General features: G+C 45.7%; 1 pseudogene; it reads left to right on the top strand.

The window, feature by feature from the left end:
- Positions 1–15720: 15720 nt before the first annotated feature.
- On the top strand, positions 15721–15943 carry LOC122925210 (annotated as a pseudogene).
- The last annotated feature ends 3290 nt before the right edge of the window (positions 15944–19233 follow it).

Below are 19233 nucleotides of genomic sequence, written 5' to 3'. Positions count from 1 at the left end.
TGATGAGATTTAGACAAAGTGGACATCCAGCGGACACCTGGATGTTCGGGTTCGGACGAACTTGAAAAAAATAAAATAAATCGGGTTCGGGACCCGAACTTGACCCTGAACCCGATTGAAGTCAATGGGGACCCAAACTTTTGAGCACTAAAATGGCTGTAAAAATGTCATGGAAAGAGCTAGAGAGCTGCAAAAGGCAGCTAAATGTGCTTAAGAGCATGGGAAATGCTCTGCAAACAAATGTGGATAGGGAAATGAATAAAAAAAAAACATAAAAGACCTTAAAAAAATAAAAAATATTGGAATGATGTAGGAGGAAGAGGTTGAGGAGGCGGTGAATGGGTGGATGTGGCCGTGTACGCTCACGTGGCGGTCTTGGTGGAAGCGGCGGCGAAGGAGGAATAGGTAGCCAACACAGATGTGTGTTATTTAGCATTTTTACATAGGGGTATCCCCCAAAATATTAGGACATATGAAAAAAAAAAAAAAAAGGAGTTCGGGTTCACCCAACTCTAGCCCTGAGCAAAATAAAATTGGGGCCCCAAATTATGAATTATTCAGTGAATTCAGAAGGTGGTGTTCAGAGAGCTGTATTGCTGATCTTTAGTGCTTCCAGGGGTATTGCTAAGATCACAGGCATAAGCCCTAAGGCACATGGCCCCTAAATTGATTTATATATATATATATATATATATATATATATTCAACCAGAACTAAATGTACTATACAAAGGCCAATATTAGCAATTATACCCTACAAGACCAGAATAATACCCCCACACCATGACCACTAGCATTACCTCTACATAGTGACTGAATAATATTACCATACCATTGCTGATTAAAAATACTAGTGCCACTCTGACAAAACGCATTCGTACTTGTTACTTTGAACATTAGTTGGGTCTATTTATTGTAATATGACAAACCATAGAAATTTATCTAGACTTCAAACTTTACTAACTCAAAGGGTGGTGGGGTACTGGTAACCAAAGTTAAAATGTTGTTTAAGACCCCTTTCACACAAGCGAGTTTTCCATGCGGGTGCAATGCTTGAAGTGAACGCATAGCACCCATACTTAATCCTGATGCATCCATTTCAATGGGTCTGTGTACATGAGCGCTTTTTTTTTTTTACACGCAACAGTTCTGCGTAGAAGTGAATTGGGCTTCAGTGAAAAACGCATTGCACCCGGAAGTAATCCGGATGCAGTGCGTTTTTTTCACTGACGGTTGCTAGGAGATGTTGTTTGTAAACCTTCAGTTTTTTATCTCTCACGGAACAACTGAACGCGATAGCAGACAAAACTGACTGAACCTGCTTGTAAAATAGTGCGAGTTTCACTGAACGCACCCTGAACGCATCCGGACCTAATCCGTCACGCTCATGTGAAAGAGGCCTAACTTTTCACTTTATTACTTTTTGAGTAGGTAGATTGAGTCCCTTAAATGGTTCTGGCCTGTATTACTCAAGGGAGCTGCTTAATTTTTTCAGATATTTAGGGCAATGTAAACAAGTCATAAACAATGAAGAATCATAGTCATGGGCGTAGCTATAGGGGGTGCAGAGGTAGCAGTTGCTACCGGGCCCAGTAGCCTGAGGGGTAGTCATAGTAAAGATACTGGTCAAGTAGGAGTCATGCCGATGTGCGGGGACCCGCTATGTTGCCATAACTGTAAAATACTTTTAATGACTATAAACTGTCAGGTAAAAAACTGCTTGGAAGAATGAGTGAATGACAGAAGCACATGTATGTATTATATTGCTGAGAAATGCTGTAGGCCACTATTATGCTTGACAAGTGTGACAGCTACTGGATGAGGTGACCATGGACTGATTACACTTCAATGCTATGGAGATTTGAAAGTAAAAGGCCCTATTTTGCTACTGTACTGTGGAAAGTAATAACCATGAAAAATGGACATAATGACGACTAAATAATAGATGGATTTTATATATTCTTTGCTCTATTAAACCCTTTCTACCCTGGGCCAGTTTTCACCTTCCTGCCCAGGCCAGTTTTTGCAAATGTGACATGTGTCACTTTCTGTGGTAATAACTTTGTAACACTTTTACTTATCCAAGCCATTCTGAGACTGTTTTCTTCCGACACATTGTACTTCATGACAGTCACAATTTTCAGTCAATATATTTCACATTTATTTATGAAAAAATCCCAAATTTACCCAAAATTTTTAAAATTTGCAATTTTCTAAATTTCTATTTCTTTGCTTTTAAAACAGAAAGTGATACCTCATAAAATATGTATTCCTTAACATTTCCCATAGGTCTACTTTATGATGGCATCATTTTGTAAATGTAATTTTATTATTTTAGGATGTTAGAGGGCTTTGAAATTTAGATGCAATTTTTGTATTTTCCTGAAAATAAATGACCCCATTTTAGAAACTACACCACTTTAGTTATTCGAAACTGATTTTACAAACTTCGATAACCCTTTGGGTGTTCCACAAGAATTAAATGAAAATGGAAAATCAAAATTTAGCTTTTTTGGCAGATTTTCCATTTTTATCCATATTTTCCTGTAACACAGCTAAACAAAAGTCAATATTTATTAGCCTGAAGCAGTTTATAGAAACACCTAATTTGTGGTCATGGACTGCTGTATGGACACACAGCATGTGCTTGTATAGTGTTATATGGGCATACCACAGGGGTCAGAAGGAAAGGAGCACCAAATGGCTGATGAAGGGCAGATTTCTCCTGAATAATTGACAGGCACCATTTTGCAATTGAACACACCCTGTTGCACCCTACAATGGAAACCCCCAAAAAGTAACCCCATTCTGGATACTACACCCCTCAAGGAATCTTTCAATGCATGTAGTGAGCACTTTGACCCCAAAGGTAATTCATGGAATTGGCTGTGAGTAGCAAAAAATGAATTTTTTTTCTACAAAAATGACTTTAAGCCCCAATTTTTCACTTTCACAGGGGAAAACTGGAGAAAATACACCCAATAAGTTGTTGCCCATTTTCTCCTGATTACAGCAATACCCCATATGTGCTTGTATACTGATATATGGGTGTACCACAAGGGTCAGAAGGAAAGGAGCACCAAATGGCTAATGTGGGGCAGATTTCTCCTGAATAAGACCTCTTGCACACGAACGTGCTGTGTTTTGCATTTCACAAATTGAGGATCTGCAAAACATGGATGCCTCCCGTGTGCCTTCTGCAATTTGCGGATCGGAACAGATGGCCCATTATAGAAATGCCTATTCTTGTCCGAAATATGGCCAATTTGCGGTCCCCAATGCACGGGCAACGTCCGTCAACTTGAATGGATCTGTGATCCGTCTGTTCCACGAAAAGATAGAACAATTATTTTTTTGCGGAACGGAAGCACGGCTCAGAACCCCACAGAAGCACTCCGTAGTGCTTTTTGGGGTTCTGTTACGTGCTTTAGTTCCGCTTCTCCGGATTTGCAAACCCATTCAAGTGAGTGGATCTGCATCCGTGATGCAGAATGCACACCGCCAGTGCACCATGTATTGTGGAACAGCCGTATAATGCCCGCAATACGGCCATGGGAGCACAACAGCCGTGTGCAAGAGGCCTTAAAAAAAAAAAAAAGAGAAGAAAAAAAAATATGAAAATGAATATGAAAATTTTGGGAAAAAAAGCTGCATACTGGCAAAAAACAAACAAAAAAACACTGCAGTAGATGTTCCAGATGTTCTTCTTTACAGGAAGCAGTAGATCACTGTGGTGATGAACCACAAGTCCCAGCAAGCAGGTACAGCACCGAGGGGCACAGGTCCACTCTGCAGGCAGTCTCCAGCTAGAATGACTGCATGCAGAGGGATTCTTCCTGTTCCCTCTGCTGCTGTAGCGCAGCCATTGGCTGGAGCATTGTTCCAGCCAATCGCAGTGCTGGCAGGGGACCCCAAACACTGGAGTCCCCTGCCTGACCTCAGAGGAGACTGGTGCTGACTAGCTCAGCACCGGTCACCTCCACATGACACCCCCCCCCCACCCCTGCACCTCCGTATGGAGGTACGAAGGGCCAGTCTATAGAATCCGGCCAATCGCAACGGAAATACCTCCACAAGCCCTTAGTTAACATGGCTGCCTGCCCTTAATCAGCTAAACTAGATGTAAAGAATCAGACCATCTTTTCAGTACCTGAGAAGATCAGCCGTCAGCAGTAGACATCATTGTCAGATTTGTTCACTGTGTGAGCTCTATGAGCTGACAACCTGTATGACGACTGACAACAGGCGCGCACAATAAAAAGCTAAAATCTGAAAATGGCAGCTGGATTCCGAAGACCACAAACTATGAATGAGAACTTAAACCAAGAAAGCTTATATCAAATATCACAGCTTCAGGTGGATTATTTGCCAATATTCATCTGTGCGGGTTTACCGCATCTTTTGGTATGCAACCTATCTACAAGATCATAGGAAAAATATGCATCACTGCTACACAGGCAAAGCAAAGAGCATTCATACTTTCACCCCCACTTCTCACATTATTGTCACTTTTCATTTTTCAGTTGTCACTTTTCTTTTGAGAGTCATCATAAGCACTGGCATAATCTGCACAATTCTGAAATCTTTCTAGTTTCATGCTGAAAAGAAGTCAGAGACTTGGAGTAGACTATGCTTTCAAGTAGTTTGGAAATCTTACACTTCTTTTACTTTCAAACAAATGTGAAAGAAAAATGTTGATTGGGATAAAAACATGTTATTCATCTGTTTCATAGCATCTAGAGGATCCTCGATATGACTATATATGACATATATGGATTCTACCTTCTATACAGCCCATTAGTGGTTGTAGTAGTATTTAAATACAGAATATTTAATTATTGTAATTTAAAAGTCCCGGCTCGTAATGAAGAAAAGAAATTTAATTTAGATTTCAATTTTAGATGTTGGGAATATTCCAGCAGTGATTAGACAGAAGGTCATTCTTGTTAACCCTTGTATTGCCATGTTTTATATGCATTTCAGGTTTTGTTAGCTTAAATACATGCACGTTATTCAATGAGTTTTGATTGAGAAAGTAGCTCTTGCAGTATGGGAGTACATTTAGGCAGAGGTTGCATAAGGATTTTTAATGTGTTATGGGCTGTAGAAAAAGGCATGGTGTGATGTCATAGCCCATTGAAATGTGTTGAGTTTTTGGGGTGTGATCCCGATGATCTTAAAGGGGTTGTGTCACTTCAGCAATTGGCATTTATCATGCAGAGAAAGTTAATACAAGGCACTTACTAATATATTGTGATTGTCCATATTGCTTCCTTTGCTGGCTGGATTCATTTTTCCATCACATTATACACTGCTTGTATCCAGGGGTAATATGGACAATCACAATAAATTAATAAGTGCCTTGTTTCAAATGTTGTCTACGTTATAAATGCCATTTACTGAAGCGAGGCAATCCCTTTAAATTCCAAACTGAAAGGGGTTGTCATGCCAAAGACATCGCCTGTCATTAGTCTTCATTCTTGAAAATGCTAATACATGTATTAAAAATACATGGGCCAATGCAATGTCAATGAGGCATTTACTGTTACGTCCACCTACAGTAGAAAAGTAAGGTGGACGTGCGTACTCAGATTGCTCTGGCCTGTCCTCAGTGTGTGCTGATTGCCCTCCCATCCGGCTTCTCATACAAGCTGCTGTGAGCAGGGAGACTCCTGATTTCTATCCTGCTCTTACCTAGCAAGAGGAGACTGGAGCCATATACTACAATCACAACATTTGCAGGACCATTTATGTATGTGCTGCATGAACATGTCTGCAGAGGATGTCAGCTTTCTTTGAAGTAAGAGAAAACAAAGCAAAAAACAACTGCTATAGCAAGATGAATATTAGCAGCAGTCTGGCTATGCTGTGTAGGGAGACTTGGAGAGATAGGGGAGACAGCATTTTGTCGACCCATTTGGTGACACTGCTCTCCTCTATCCAGGTGCCGTATTTTTTGCCATATAAGACGCACTGGCCCATAAGACGCCCCTAGTTTTTAGAGGAGGACAATAAGAAAAAAATATTTTTCATTAGACCTCAGGTCAGACCAGCAATCAGACCCCCCAATGTTAATCAGACCTAAGAGCACAGCTCCAATCAGATCCCCAATGTTAATAAGACCCCAATCAGACCTCATATCAGACCCACAATCAGACCTCAGCTCACACCCAAAAGTGAATGACCACCAATCAGACCTCAGATATGAGCCCCAATATAAATAAGACTCTATTCAGACCTCAGATCATACCCCCAGTCTCAAATCAGCCCCCCATGCCTCATTTGATCAGCCCCCAGTCTCATATTAGCTCCTATGCCTCTTTTGGCTAGCCCTAGTCTCATAGCAGCCCCCATTGCCTCTTTTTTATCAGCCCCCACTGCTTCTTTATCAGCCCCCACTGCCTCTTTATCAGCCCCATAGCCTCTTTATCAGCCCCCATTGCCTTTTTATAAACCACCATTGCCTCTTCATAAGACCCCATTGCCTCTTTATAAGCCCCCATTGCCTCTTTATCAGCCCCATTGCCTCTTTATCAGCCCCCATTGCCTTTTTATAAGCCACCATTGCCTCTTCATAAGACCCCATTGCCTCTTTATAAGCCCCCATTGCCTCTTTAGAAGCCCCATATTGCCTCAGATGAAAAATATAAAATAAATCACTTACCTCTCCTGCTCCTGGACGCTGCTGCTCCTCGCCGCCAGCACTCGTCTTCCTCCTGCTGTAGGCTGTTCTGTGAACTGGCGCGCACAGCCGACAGCCGAGGACCAGGAAGCGGTGAGTACAGAGCCTTCACCGCTTCCCGGTCCTCCAGTGCTTATGAGCGCTTCCATAAGCGCTTCCCCCACTTTGGAGGGAAAAAAATGCGTATTATGGGGCGAAAAATACGGTACGTTGGGTCAGGTTGGATACTTGCAAATCAGAAAGCACAAAAAAGCCACCTCAGGGAGAGACGGAGGAGCAAATAGGCCGGAACGAATATTTTTTCAATAAAAACTAATGCACGCATGTAAGTGCTATAACTTTTTTTTTATTTGTTTGTTTGGTCAGGTTTAAGATGGGTTTACGTGGTAGTACAGGTGAAGTATGTTATATCAATGTGTTTTCACCTGTAAAAGTCACTTACCACATCACAAAACAGCAGCAATCATGCTATAAACACAAGCTTATTTTAAGCAATATGTTTTTCTTGTGTTTTGTTTTACAGAGACAAAAAATCTGTATACCCGATGTAATACTAAGTAGTCATTGTGAGGGACATACTAATTCAACTGATGTCTCCAGACATTCCCACATAGACCTGAAAGTCGGCTGCTCGTTCAGTGGAGGAGAAATCTGTATTTACATGCGATGAGCTCCTTCACGGTAGAGGACGAGGGATCATTATTGCGATCGTTTGTCCTTATAGAGCTGCATTGTTTCTAGGCTGCAGATCGGTGTTTATACTGCACGATCTTCTGCCACAGAGTGATAATTTAAGTGCCTGCATGAATGACAGGATCATCAGGGGATTGGCAGCACCTTTAGACAGGTAGATTGTCGGGAACGAGTGTGGCCCAATAGTGATGGACGAACATAGGCCGGGCCCTATTGACTTTAATGGCAGGCGAATCTGAAAAACCTTCAGGTCATATTTGTAGCCACCAAATACTTACTAGAAGTGCACAAATAGTCCCATAACATGGACAGTGTCATACAGGGGACATTTTTATGCATCTTAAAGGGAAACTCTCAAAAATGTGCCCTGCTTGAGCCTAGAAAAATTTTATTCTAGGCCACGGGAGTACGGGCCCCAAATATTAGGCATTCACCTAACAGAAAAGTACAAGTGATTATGTTGCTGTAGGAACATTAGATGGTCCCTGAATAACAATTTTACTGTAGGCCAGTACAGGCCCCAAAAATTAGGCATTCACCTGACAGAAAAGGCCTTTTATGCCGCTGTATATACAGGTGAAACTCGAAAAATTAGAATATCGTGCAAAGTTCATTTATTTCAGTAATGCAACTTAAAAGGTGAAACTAACATATGAGATAGACTCATTATATGCAAAGCGAGATATTTCAAGCCTTTATTTGTTATAATATGGATGATTATGGCTTACAGCTTATGAAACCCCAAAGTCTCAATTTTGAGGTACCCTTTGCTCATGGGGTATGGATTAATTAGCTGACTAGAGTGTGACACTTTGAGCCTAGAATATTGAACCTTTTCACAAAATTCTAATTTTAAGCTGCATTAATGCAATTCCTTTTAATTTGCATTACTGAAATAAATGGACTGTTACACGATATTAAAATGTTTTCGAGTTTCACCTGTACATAAGAAAAGGATCATTCTTTGTTCTGGGTGGTGGCGGATATGTGTAGGCTGGCATGAGGAAATTTAATTACACGTGGTCGTCACAGGTGTTGAATTCCTCCGAGATCCATGCCTCATTTATTTTTAGAAATGTGGGGTAGTCCACACTGTCGTGAGCTAGGCGGGTTCGCTTATCGGTCACGATCCTCCCTGCTGCACTGAATGTTCTTTCGGACAGGACACTCGATGAGGGGAAACCCAAGAGCTCCATGGCAAATTGTGCCAGCTCTATCCACAGGTCAAGCCTGCAAACCCAGTAGTCCAGGGATTCCTCGCTTATCAGAGCGTCCACATCGGCCGTTAACCCGATGTAGTCAGACACCTGTTGGTCTAGGCGTTCCCTGAGGCTGGATCCGGAGGGCGGCTGTCGATGGGTTGGCTGCAAGAATGATCTCATATCCGAAGTGACCAAGACATTTTCAAACCACCCTCTTCTTGCAGGCGCCCGTAGGATTGGTAACGGCACCTTTTTCGCTGTGGGTGGAAATTCCTCTCCTATCGCCCGCAACAGCAGAATGCAGCATCTCTCACAGCAAGGCCTGGAAATGCTGCATTCTGACAGCCCTCTGTGATGCTGGTAACATGACCGCCATTTTGTGTTTGTACCGGGGGTCTAAGTACGTTGCCACCCAGTACTGGTTCTTGCCCTTTATGATTTTTATACGGGGGTCCCTCTTCAAACACTGGAGCATGAAGGCCCCCATTTGCACTAAATTGGAAGCCATGGAGCACACTGGCTCCTGCTCATCGCCCAGGAGAATGTCGCCCTCGGACTTCTCCCCCCAGCCACGGACAACACCAGGGATCCCCGAAAAGTTTAAAGTCCCCCTCAAAGCCTGCTCTTTTTGCTCCTCCTCCTCCCCCCAGCCACAATCCTCCTCCTCCTCTTCATACTCCTGTGGACTTGTCTCAGATGGAATAATCCCCCCCGGGAATTCATTCAGCATTGCGACTTCCTCATCTTCCCGCTCCTCTACGGCTTGATCAATGATATGATGCAATGTACGCTCCAGGAAGAAGGGATAAGGTACAATGTCACTGATGGCGCCCTGGCTGCGACTGACCAGTTTGGTGATCTCATCAAATGGCTGCAGAAGTCTGCATGCGCCGTGCATGAGCAGCCACTGGCTTGGTGAAAAGAAACCAAGCTCCCCAGAATCTGTCCTGCTGCAGAGTTTTTGCAGGTAGTCATTAACGGCTTGTTGCTGCTGGAGCAGCCTATCAAGCATATACAAGGTGGAGTTCCAGCGCATTGGCCTGTCAGAAATCAGATGTCTGACGGGCAAGTGGTGTCGCCGCTGACGTCAGCAAGGCGAGCCTTGGCAGTGTAAATCTTCTAAAATGGCCTGTCGCAAGACGTCCTGGACCCCAGGATATTTGGCAGTGAATCACTGCACGACTAAGTTCAGGATGTGTGCCATGCACAGCACGTGTGTCATTTTGCCCTGTTTCAGTGCGCTCAGCAGATTGGCACCGTTGTCGCACACCACTTTACCAACTGTCAAATTGAGCAGGGTTAGCCACTGATCGGCCTGTGACCGCAGAGCTGAAGTCAGTGCAGGACCGGTGTGGCTCTTGGCTTCCAGGCACAACAGTCGCAGGACAGCATGGCAACGTCTCACCTGGGACGTCGAATAGGTTCTGGGGAGTTAGTATATCTCAGTCCTCAATCAGTATTTTGTGAAAGCAGGTATATCAAACCCCTTAATCAGTATTTTGTGGAAGCAAGTATATTGCAGGCCTCAATCAATATTTGGGGGAAACAGGTATATCAAACCCCTTACTCAGTATTTTGTGGAAGCAGATATATCGCAGCCCCCAATCAGTATTTTATGGAAGGAGGTATATCAAACCCCTTAATCAGTATTTTTTTGGAAGCAGGTATATTGCAGGCCTCATTATTTGGTGGAAACAGATATATTGAACCCCTTAATCAGTATTTTGTGGAAGCAGGTATATGGCAGGCCTCAATCAATATTTGATGGAAACAGGTATATCGAACCCCTTATTAGGTGTTTTGTGGAAGCAGGTATATAGCAGGTGTGGCGAAACCAACCTCGCCACTGGGTTTTGGAGGGGGATGTTTGAAGGCCTCTTGCCTCAGGATTATGGCCCATGCTAACTTTTGAACCCCTGAACCTATTCCAGTGAATTTTGGATAGGTTTGTCCCCAAGTTATACTGTTTAAATTGATGTAAGTTATATGTATGGACAATGTAACCTCACAAAGTTGTAACAACTTATAATAAGTGTAACTTGTCAGCTTGGGAGGAATATGCTAGGTGTGGTTCTATTGTCCCATTGTCCCATTGTGTGTTTAAATGGGGATGTCTGTCCTGTTGTCTCCACATGTGTATTGGCGATCTCCCCTTTGTCCTGAGAGATAATTGGATTGTCTTTGGTCGTCTCCCAGGTAGAGAGGAGGAAACCATGATGCATTGTGGGGATATGTTGTATCTGTCCTGTGTAGCAGTCTCCCTTCTGGTCCTCTAGGGGGCGGGAACGATTGGTTGCTGTATTTACATTGTGTGTGTTGTGAATTACTGATTGGTTGGATTTCAAAACCCTGTGGGCAGTACTATGTTTGGTTTTTATCAATAAAAGAGGCTGTACTTGAAGTACAGTCAGATCACTGCTGACCCTCAAGACGGAGCCTTGTCTCGTTATTGGGGGGATTCCCTGTATGCTGTTGGAGACTGATTGCCAGGAGTGTAAGCTGACGGATACGCTTTTCCTGTTCATCTGCCGGCAGCTATTTGGGAGGTTCCAGTTTGAAGTGCTATTTTGTATCCAGTTTGGGAGGTTGGTGTTCCGCAGTAGCTGTGCCTGTCTCTCGGAAAGGGGCATATCGCCTAAACGGATTTTAACCCCTTGTCTGCGGAAACGGTCCGTTACATTGGTGGCAGCAGTGGGATCGTTCCTACAGCCAGAAGGACAGCTACAGGAGACACAATTTCTGTGGATTCTACAATTTAAGAGCAACGCATGTCTCAGTACAGTGACCCTAAAAGCACCAGGATGGAACCAGCAGTGGAGTACAGATACTCTGTGGAGGAATTTGACCGTATGATGTGGTTGCGGCTGAACTTCTTCGGACCCAATCCAGCTGAGAAATATGTGAAGTTCGTGAGGAGTCTAGTGTCTAAGACCATACTATACCGGGCAGAAGGTGACGGTCAGCTGCCACGTTGGGTGGACCTCCATCGGAGGTTACGGTTGCGGGACAGTGGGAGCCTAGTCTCCATTCCCCAGCGGCAGTGTGAAGTGCAGGGAGAGGAGAGCAGCGGCCTCCCTCCCCAGCGGCAGGCTGAGTTACAGGGGGCAGAGGTAGTTGCTCCTGCCCCCCAGCAGCAGAGTGATGTGCCGGGAAGGCAGTGTGAAATGCAGGGAGAGGAGAGCAACGGCCTCCCTCCCCAGCGGCAGGCTGAGTTACAGGGGGCAGAGGTAGTTGTTCCTGCCCCCCAGCAGCAGCATGATTTTTTGGGAATTGGGAGCCTAGTCTCCATTCCCCAGCGGCAGTGTGAAGTGCAGGGAGGGGAGAGCAGCGGCCTCCCTCCCCAGCGGCAGGCTGAGTTACAGGGGGCAGAGGTAGTTGTTCCTGCCCCCCAGCAGCAGCATGATTTTTTGGGAATTGGGAGCCGAGTCTCCATTCCCCAGCGGCAGCCGGAGTTACAGGGGGCAGAGACAGTCGGTCCTGTCCCCCAGCGGCAGAGTGTCCTACAGGGAATAGAGAGCCCAGTCTCCTTTCCCCAGCAGCAGGACACTGTATTGGGAGCGGAGGCGGTCGGTCGCCCTCCCCAGCGGCTGGAAGTATGTATGGGAGAGGAGCTTGTTACCCCCTCTCCCCAGCGGCAGCTTAACGCACCAGGGGGAGACAGTAAGCCCCACAACTGTGCAGATGGGACCGTGGTCTCTGCACTTACAGCACAGGGGGTAGGGACAGTCGGTCCTGTCCCCCAGCAACAGGGCTGTTTAGCCAAAGGGGAGACAGTCGGTTTCCCCCTCCAACAACCAGACTCCAACCAGGCTTCTTCCGTGGTAACGCTGGCACCAGGGCAGAGTACCGCTGATCCCTGCCCACAAAGCAACCTCCACTCCAAGCCAGGGAGCAACTCAGAGACCCGGAGTACCAGCTACAAATATAATCTTGGTGGATTCACTGGACAGAGACAGGCTACTAAATTCAACAGGTCCAGTATTTGGTTGTGGGTGGGCTGCCAGACTAATTCAGGTACCGACCGGCGTGAGGTCAGGTATCTGGTTAGTCTTCCCTGGGGGGGGGGGGGGGGGTGAGAAGTGTGGCGAAACCAACCTCGCCACTGGGTTTTGGAGGGGGATGTTTGAAGGCCTCTTGCCTCAGGATTATGGCCCATGCTAACTTTTGAACCCCTGAACCTATTCCAGTGAATTTTGGATAGGTTTGTCCCCAAGTTATACTGTTTAAATTGATGTAAGTTATATGTATGGACAATGTAACCTCACAAAGTTGTAACAACTTATAATAAGTGTAACTTGTCAGCTTGGGAGGAATATGCTAGGTGTGGTTCTATTGTCCCATTGTGTGTTTAAATGGGGATGTCTGTCCTGTTGTCTCCACATGTGTATTGGCGATCTCCCCTTTGTCCTGAGAGATAATTGGATTGTCTTTGGTCGTCTCCCAGGTAGAGAGGAGGAAACCATGATGCATTGTGGGGATATGTTGTATCTGTCCTGTGTAGCAGTCTCCCTTCTGGTCCTCTAGGGGGCGGGAACGATTGGTTGCTGTATTTACATTGTGTGTGTTGTGAATTACTGATTGGTTGGATTTCAAAACCCTGTGGGCAGTACTATGTTTGGTTTTTATCAATAAAAGAGGCTGTACTTGAAGTACAGTCAGATCACTGCTGACCCTCAAGACGGAGCCTTGTCTCGTTATTGGGGGGATTCCCTGTATGCTGTTGGAGACTGATTGCCAGGAGTGTAAGCTGACGGATACGCTTTTCCTGATCGTCTGCCGGCAGCTATTTGTGAGGTTCCAGTTTGGAGTGCTATTTTGTATCCAGTTCGGGAGGTTGGTGTTCTGCAGTAGCTGTGCCTGCATCTCGGAAAGGGGCATATCGCCTAAACGGATTTTAACCCCTTGTCTGCTGAAATGGTCCGTTACAGCGGGCCTCAATCAATATTTGGTGGAAGCAGGTATATCAATCCCCTTAATCCGTATTTTGTAGAAGCAGGTATATCGCACCTCTCAATCAATATTTGGTCGAAGCATGTATATCGAACCCCTTAATCAGTATTTTGTGAAAGCAGGTATATCACACCCCTCAATTTTTTTTTCCACAACAGTTATATCACACCACCCTGTTTATTTGGGGCAACAGGTATATCACAGCCCTTAATCAGTATTTTGTGGAAGAAGGTATTTCACACCCCTCAATCAGTTTTTATTGGGGCAACAGGTATATCACACCCATTGCAATTAGTTGTTCCAATAGCGTTTGTCCCTCTTTATAGCTGCGGCATCGCAGCTCAACCACACACAACTGCTGCACAATACAAATGCACTATAATAAACTTTCTATGTTAGAAAGTATAAGTATATCACACCCCTCAGTATATCACATCTATCACTAGCACACTTATGCCAGTCCTTAAAAGGATTTTAGCGGCTCTATTAGCTAGCATTTGGTGTCCCTAACAGTCTGTCCCTGCTCCACAAAGCAACCTCTTCCTACACTGGCTAAATACAGAATGTAAAATGGCTGCCAGATCGGGTTTTTGATAAGGTGGAGGTGTGTCCATGTGCTGAAACGTCTCAATTGGCTGTCCTGTCCCAACTGATGTATGTGTCATTGGTCAAAGTTCGGCGCAATGCAAAAGAATATGGCGCCGGCGAACATCGTTATATGTACACGCAAAGTTTGCCGTGAAACGAACACCAGGCAAACCACAAGGCCATATCGCTTGCCCAATAACACTCACGTGCTGAATAATCTGCATATTTAAAATCCACCTTTACTCTCATTTTGAACAGTGGAGACTAAGGGCTCGCTCATACGAACGTTGTGCCTCCGTTCTGATCATTGGGAACAGCAATTTGCGGCCCCCAATGCACGGGCAACGTCCGTGCGGTGGCCGGGACAGATCCTGACCCATTCAACTTGAATGGGTCCGTGATCCGTCCGCACCGCAAAAAAATAGAACATGTTCTATTTTTTTGCGGTGCGGAGGCACGGATAGAAACACTCCGTAGTGCTTCCGTAGGATTCCGATCCGTGCTTCCGTTCCGCATCTCTGTGATAGCGGACCCCTTTAAAGTGAATGGGTCCGCATCCGTCATGCGAAGTGCACACGGGCCAGTGCCCGTATATTGTGGACCCGCCGTACGGGCGCAAAACGGCCGTGTGAACAAGCACTTAGGAGGAATACAGGTCCTTCTCAAAAAATTTGCATATTGTGATAAAGTTCATTATTTTCTGTAATGTACTGATAAACATTAGACTTTCATATATTTTAGATTCATTACACACCAACTGAAGTAGTTCAAGCCTTTTATTGTTTTAATATTAATGATTTTGGCATACAGCTCATGAAAACCCAAATTTCCTATCTGAAAAAATTAGCATATTTCATCCGATCAATAAAAGAAAAGTGTTTTTAATACAAAAAAAGTCAACCTTCAAATAATTATGTTCAGTTATGCACTCAATACTTGGTTGGGAATCCTTTTGCAGAAATGACTGCTTTAATGCGGCGTGGCATGGAGGCAATCAGCCTGTAGCACTGCTGAGGTGTTATGGAGGCCCAGGATGCTTCGATAGCGGCCTTAAGCTCATTCAGAGTGTTGGGTCTTGCGTCTCTCAACTTTCTCTTCCCAATATCCCACAGATTCTCTATGGGGTTCAGGTCAGGAGAGTTGGCAGGCCAATTGAGCACAGTAATACCATGGTCAGTAAACCATTTACCAGTGGTTTTGGCACTGTGAGCAGGTGCCAAGTCGTGCTGAAAAATGAAATCTTCATTTCCATAAAGCTTTTCAGCAGATGGAAGCATGAAGTGCTCCAAAATCTCCTGATAGCTAGCTGCATTGACCCTGCCCTTGATAAAACACAGTGGACCAACACCAGCAGCTGACACGGCACTCCAGACCATCACTGACTGTGGGTACTTGACAATGGACTCACTTATGATTTTTTTTAAAAAGTGGCCATAGTTTAGCTTAAGGGGCCACCAGACCAGTTCCTCAGATCTTAGTATTTGATAATCCTTGTGTCCCTGAGGGACTTGGTCGAGCTACATTACTCTCAGTTTGAAGATGCAATCATCTAACACTTACTAACAGCTTTAGATATGAAACCTCTGACTGATCTATTTCCCCCTTGGTCGCTTCTCGGCCTTTTGGCTAAGATCAAGTGTAGTATCTGTTCTTATCAGTCCGGTCGAGCTCGCTCCTGGACTGAACTCTGCCCATGGAGGAAGGCCGTGACAGGTTTCTTTCTTTCTCACATTTTTAGCGCACACACCTCTCTTTTAAAGGCTTCGGCCTTTACAAGATGAGGAATTTTTATAATTTCGGTCGAATGTCCGGGCCGTAATGACACACATTCACTTTATTTATTTTTTGTGTTCATTGTGTGCACTTTTACATGTTTGTAGTGTCCACTAGGATTTTCAGGGTTGTGGCGCCCTTATGGGTACCCCCCCTGAGGTTTTAGAGGGGTGTGTGTGGCCATATTGGTTCCTCACCCCCCTGCCAAACCCCTTGGGCACTCCCTCAGGGGGGAGAGTCCAGACCTTTGTTGAAGCTCCTGTCTGACGCCCAGGGTGGCAGCCTAGGCGAAAGATGGGAGTGCAGACGGGCGTATCCTTATATATATATTATATACTGTATAATACTATATACAAGAGGATGATATTTGGTATAATGCAGCATACGGGTAGGCTACCCGACACTGCTAGATTTGAGTGTGTAGTTCCCTTTAAGCCAGTCAGGCCGGTTACCGGCAATCCTTATCACAGCCAGCAGAGGGAGCCCCCAGTTCAGTATAAATAGGCTAGGGCCTAGCTCAGGAAGATTAGAAGTTTCCAGACTCAGTGCAGAGAGGGTTTCCCTCCTGAGTCCGTATGCATAGAAGTCAGAAGGGCCTAGCTAAACAGCCTGAAGACACAGAATACCACAGAGGCCGATCAGATAAAGCAAGAGGTACTCAAGATAACAGAGGAGGTACTAGATAAGGACAGCTTCAAGGGTACGCCAGATAAAGGGCATTAGACCTTGGAGAGAAAGTCACATGTAGCAGGACCAGTCAGGAATAGTGTGCAAGCCGCCTGTACTGCATCTCCTGTAATCAACACTCTGTATAATGCCTTGCTAAGACCGGCCATTCTGTACTCCCAAGAACCAGCTGTATTCACTGATATTCAGTAAAAGTTCCAGTTTTTGTTGGCTATCCTATGCTTGCGTCATTCTTCTACAATACCATACACGGCGTGTCACCGTTTAATTGACACTGGCGTCACGAACTGTTAAATACCTGCCTGTTCCAGTATTTGCCCCAATTGAAGACGACAGTGGATCCCAGGTTAGTGGTCAATCTGCACTACAAAGCCCAGCATACACTACTGACCCCCTGGGACACTGCATCGCTCTTTTTGGCGTCACAAACAGGATCCGCATACTTCTACAGTGCAGAGAAGTGTGAACTGTGTGCTTTAACTATTCCACCACCGTATTGCGAGGACTGTACCCTTTATTTCCAAGCCGGTGGATTGAAATTGTGCCTGGGAGGAATCAGAGACGCTGTACTGTGTTGCGCTACCCCCAGAGAGAAAATCGTATTTGTGGACTGTGATTTATTGGACTTTGCAACACCCTGCTTGCTGTCAGGGAATCGTGATCAAGATGGCCACCGGCCGCCTGGAGTAAAGTTTCCCGCGCTGCTGAGGACCTCCGTGGGCGGATCCCTTCAAAGACACAGAGAATCCCGCCCCTCTTCATCATCGCACCGCCGCGGCCCTGCTTTTCCTGCGTCAGCAACGTCACCGCGTACACAGGACGTCCGGAGTCTCACGAGACTTTGGCCTGCGCACACCCGGCGAAACCGGTAAGAACTTGTATCCGGAGGGAAGGGGATTGTTCCGGCCCCTTTAGTCACCAGCGGCCACCTCGTAATAAGTTAACATGTCAGATCCGGGAGTTGCCGAGCGGCCGGACCCGGGAGAGCTTGCGGCTCCTAATCATCCTATAGCCCCCAGCATGATGCCCTTTACCATGCCTTACTACTTTGGGGCCCCATGGTTTCCCCGCTATAACGGAGAGGTCCATACCCTAAGAGACTTTAAAGAAAAGTTGCTGGCCTTATTCAAACTGTACCCCATAAATGCCGATCAGCAAATGGAAATCTTGCTAGCGCAACTGGAGGGGGCTGCCCGCAGAGAGGTATTATCCTGGCCTGCTGCTGAAAGGAGTACTCTAGAGCAGATATTCACCCGCCTCAGGGCCACTTTTGAAACGAGGACTGCCTCAGAGATAAAGATGCACTTCTTTGGCAAGAAACAGAAGTCCGGTGAGTCCCTCCGTGACTATGCCCTATCACTTCAGGAGGCTTTGGGGGCTGTAATCCAGATAGATCCCAAGGAAGCTGATAACCAGGATCAGACCCTGAGGGAACAATTTATTACCGGAGTGTCTAGTGAGCAAATAAGGACCCAATTAAAGATGCTGTCCGCCCAACACCCTAACAGTACCTTTCTGGACTTTAAAGAACTGGCTATAAAAATTCTGGGGTCAGCAGTATCTACAGAGCTGAGCACCCCACCTGAGTTATCAGCCTGCAGGTCAAAACCGCTTATCATTAACCGAGCTGAGGCCGGTCAAGCTGTTCAAGCTACAGCTACCGATACTATCGCCATGCTGACAGAGCAAGTAAATCACCTCACTAAAAGCCTAGAGAGAGTGTGCAGAAAAATGGAGGAATGGGAAAAACCTATGATGTCAGAAGAGGAGTTCCTGTCACCCTCTAAGCCGTTCCCACCTCCATACCAAGAGACTCACCCCAGGGATCCTGGGAGGCGCAATAGGGGTCGCCAGCGGCCCGTGTGTACATACTGCAAAAAGATGGGACACACAGAATCCACTTGCTGGCAGTTAAACGGGCAACCCCTGAGGCTGAGGACCACCCCTCGGGAGGTAGAACACTAGGTCCAAAAGATCCAAATTGGATGCCACGGTATGTAGGATCCCATCCTAAAATCAATGTGGAGATTAACGGGGTCCCCTTTGAAGCCCTATTAGATACTGGGTCTCAGGTCACTACTATTCAGCTGCCCGCCTTTGAAAGATTCTGGGACACCAATCAATTGACCCAGCCGCCTGAATCCTGGGTAGAGATTATCGCCAGCAATGGCAAACCGGTAAAGATCCATGGATACTGGGAACCCACCCTGCAGGTGGGAGAAGTAACCTTGCCTCAACAGGGGGTGATAGTAGTACAGGCCGGCGACAGAGGAGGACATCCTGTCATTCTAGGCACCAATGTCTTCAAAAACTGTTATGCTGAAATACTTGCCGTATTACATCAGACTCTGCCCACCGCTTCCTCTGCGTCCAAGAGGGTGATTCAAAAGACTATCACTGTGTTAAGTGCCCAGCAGAGGTTTGCTAACGGGAAAGGAGAAATTTGTACTGCCAAGATTCGTGATAATAAGCCTGTGACTTTGCCTCCTAATTCCCAAACTCTCTTATGGTGTCGTGCTGTCCTGGGAGTCCAAGGCCAAGATTATCCAGCCCTGGTGGAGCCAATCCAGATGGAGAACTACCCTTATGTGAGAGCTGCCAAGTGCCTGGTGAACGTCTCCCAAGGTAAAGTACCTGTCCGTCTGATTAACCTGAGTGA

This window comes from Bufo gargarizans, chromosome 1 (assembly GCF_014858855.1).
Source record: "Bufo gargarizans isolate SCDJY-AF-19 chromosome 1, ASM1485885v1, whole genome shotgun sequence".
NCBI classification, from domain to species: domain Eukaryota; kingdom Metazoa; phylum Chordata; class Amphibia; order Anura; family Bufonidae; genus Bufo; species Bufo gargarizans.
This window is presented reverse-complemented; position numbering and strand designations above follow the sequence as displayed.